Source organism: Carassius carassius, chromosome 25 (assembly GCF_963082965.1).
Source record: "Carassius carassius chromosome 25, fCarCar2.1, whole genome shotgun sequence".
Taxonomy (NCBI): domain Eukaryota; kingdom Metazoa; phylum Chordata; class Actinopteri; order Cypriniformes; family Cyprinidae; genus Carassius; species Carassius carassius.
Genome location: NC_081779.1, coordinates 23,970,908 through 23,974,450, shown reverse-complemented (window position 1 = coordinate 23,974,450; position 3,543 = coordinate 23,970,908). Strand labels below are relative to the sequence as shown.

The window sequence follows — 3,543 nt, the reverse complement described above, 5'->3', positions numbered from 1 at the left end:
ATAAAATGCAATTATGGTTTGAGTTTATAGTTTGTTTCTATGTTTTCATACCTTTGTTTGAATATACTTGTACTTTAGATAAACACAAATAAACAATGCTTCAGATAAACAATGCTGTAGCAATTAAGATAGTATGTACACACCTTCACTTGTAGCCTCGAGGTAAACTTTTAGGAAGCAAAAATAGTTATTCTAACTTTCAGAGACCAGAGTGGTATAGACATAAAACCAGAACTGATATATACGGTACAACTTAGGTTCACCATATGCATCTTCAGTTATACACTGTTACACTGGACACCACATGTTGTAGTGTTCATGTTATGAGGTTAATTGTCTTGAGCATTTTTTCCCCATTAGCAGCATGTTACTGCTTTAATTGGCAGGAGCTTTAAGTTAATTACAAGCAGGTAAAGATGAACTCAAATTAATGTATAATTACTTAAATTACGGAATTAAAGACTCATTTAGTAAGCAGGATAATGTGCAGCCAGCTAGTTATACACGTTTGACAATTATTCTCATGATACCAACTTGCTTGTAAGAAACAAGTGAAAAAAAGACAACTTTTTGAAAGGATTTTTCTCTTTATTTAGCTGAACATTTATTAATCAAAAAACAGTTTTCACCTGAGTTTTAACACTACTCTGCATTCAAACAACAAATGCACCAAAATAATGTTCTATGTCAATCTCACAGTGTGTAATATTTACTGCTGTCCTAATATCTTGCCTTGCTCAAAATGAACACTTGGTGATCCAACACAACAGCAAACCAATTCTTCCTGTAAAAGGACAGAAGGAAATAAGATTACATTTCACATGAAGAAAAATAATTCCCATAAGATTACAGACAGCTAGTTGAAATGTTTGAAGATTATATAACCATGCTGGGAAGGGCACCACAGCAGGCCTCAAACCACCTCAAAATCTCTCTAGCAGACATTACAGGAAAGGACAGAGTCACAATGACTCAACCTTGCTGGTTAGCCTGCAACAATGACTTTGGTTTTAGAAAGCTGAACTAAAATTGTTCCAAGTGTTAAAATAGGTATGAATTGTGTGTTTACCGAACTTACTTCTTGTAACAGATGGGAGAAACTCATGACCAATACATAACATTAAGGTAGCCAGATAAATGCTCTCTGAAGGCTTCAAGGAAATTCCATTTAGCTGTAAAAGAAAGCCCATTTAATTAAGTTTCATAAGCAAAGGATTTTATTGTGCAGAATTTGAGACCTTTAAGCACGTTTGAAGTATTGATTGTCTGAGGTTTCTATAACCATACTGCAGAAGGTAAACAGCAGGCCTCAAACCACCTCAAGTCCATCTAGCAGACACAACAGGAAAGAACAGAGTCACTTTAGACTCAGCCTCGCTGAACGGCCTGCCAGACTAGTACAATGCGTCATATTCATTTAATTACCAACCAAACATGTAAAATCTTTGGCCAACTTTGATTATAAAGTTTTTTATGCTATTTTTCACTATATTACAGGTGAGTAGTATTAATATATTATACATAATTATTTTAAACTATAGTTGTTTAGGCTAGGCTTTCTACTATACTTTATGCCTCATTCATTTAATTACCAACCAAAATGGACAAAATCTACATTAAAAGTGCACATAGTTACTTTTGAACACAACTAAAATAATAAAAAGTTGCATTTTACGAACACAGGCGTCTGCACGTATCACACGTGGACCCTTGTGACCACGTGCTTTTTATCGTTTTATTAAAACTTATCAAAAACTACTCGGCTACATTAAGAAAAAATTTGGAAAGAAAAAAAGGCATTATAATAGAAATCTAAAAGTCTTTTTTCCACTTACAAGCAGAATAATTTAACTTTGCACTAGATATAAACTATAAATCTCCTTACCGCATTATACGCCTATAGCATAACATCTACCATATCACATTAAGATGAACAATAAATAAGCTTTTGTGATGTTTACGCACTGATATTTGAAGCTCACCTCAAAGAAGACGCGAGAGAGTAGACTCCGCTCGCACAGACGTCCTCAAGCGAAAGAAAGTTCGGGAAATCACACCAGCCACGTCTTTTCTTCTTCTTCTACGTTTTTGATGCCAGGTGGCAATACAGGTTTTTGCGCTTTACTGCCACCAACGGGACAAGAGCGTAAAGCGCAGAAGAATAACATATTAGTAACGTATTTGAAATTATATATATATATATATATATATATATATATATTTTTTTTTTTTTTTAATTAAGTTTATTGCTTTCATTTTTATACAGCCTATAGGTTATATAGTTATATAATATCAAAATAATCCTATTTTGATATTGATTTGAAATGTATTGCCATTTGCACAGGTACATTACAAGTACATTGTAATTCTTGTGCGTTTCTCTCTGTCAGCTTTTGTAGAAAAGTAGAAGTAAACATTCTCAAAAAAAAAAAAACACCAGCAAGAAAGAAAGAGAAATTAAATTATGTAGATTTGATTATTATCCTATTTTGATTAGAAAACTAGACAACTTTTCTATTTTGTAATACAACTATTTTATTTTTTTTTATCACTTAGACATTCCAAGAAAGCTTGAAAGGGTTTCATAAATCATTTGTGAAACTGCTTCATATTAATTTGACTTTCAAATACTAATAATTAACAATAAATAGATAAATAAATTAATAATAAATCAAATATTAATAAATAAATAAATAAATAGACCATTTTCATAATGATAATCTGGCTTCACTTGCGCAATTAATTTCAGCTGCAATGAAAACTAAATTAGCTTTGTAAAATCTTTGGCCAACTTTGATTTCAAGTTTTTTTTAAAGCTATTTCTCACTATATTACAGGTGAGTAGCATTAATATATTATACATAATAATTATTTCAAAACTATAGTAGTTTAGGCTAGACTTTCTAAATACTCAATCCTTACAAAACTTCCTCATTCCTGTCGTTTTCAATTCTTTCACTAGAGGTCAGAATAATACTGTTGATCATGTTGACGTCTCACAGCACAGTAAACCAGTTAGTCGTTACCTGTAATGTAAAATCTACTTTCTTTCTTTCTTTCTTTCTTTCTTTCTTTCTTTCTTTCTTTCTTTCTTTCTTTCTTTCTTTCTTTTTGTGACATAATGTTCATGACTGTTAGCATGAGGGAGTGAGTAGAGACCTGAGACCAAACCATTGGGCTAATATTCAATCTGGTCAGCCCCAGTATTGCCAATAGAGGAGGTGGCCAGGAGAAATCTGTGCCTTCTGTCTCTATACACACCGACTGTCACCGTTTGTCCACTTATTCTAAAAATAACTACAGTATGTAAATGTATCTTTCAGAAGCCTCTGTTAATAACAGCAGCACAATGGTCTGGTGTTTTTGAATCTGACACATGAGGAAGAGTTTCGGTTTACATGGGGCTTTAATCAGACGTCACAGAGAGCCACACAGCGATATGAGAGCACACAGCACTGTGCCAGAACGGCTAAAACGGGATGAGCTAAGAAACAGACTTCGGTGTTGTGTCATGAAATGAGGCTCTTGAGCAGATGAACCAAA

The 3,543-nt window shown here is 33.2% G+C and overlaps 2 non-coding genes across 2 annotated transcripts; both read right to left on the bottom strand.

The window, feature by feature from the left end:
- Positions 1 to 863: 863 nt before the first annotated feature.
- On the bottom strand, positions 864 to 996 carry LOC132104919 (small nucleolar RNA SNORA9). The gene has a single exon (XR_009423636.1). It is a non-coding gene; the product is annotated as a small nucleolar RNA SNORA9 (small nucleolar RNA).
- Positions 997 to 1,260: 264 nt separating this feature from the next.
- On the bottom strand, positions 1,261 to 1,392 carry LOC132104918 (small nucleolar RNA SNORA9). The gene has a single exon (XR_009423635.1). It is a non-coding gene; the product is annotated as a small nucleolar RNA SNORA9 (small nucleolar RNA).
- Between the last annotated feature and the right edge of the window lie 2,151 nt (positions 1,393 to 3,543).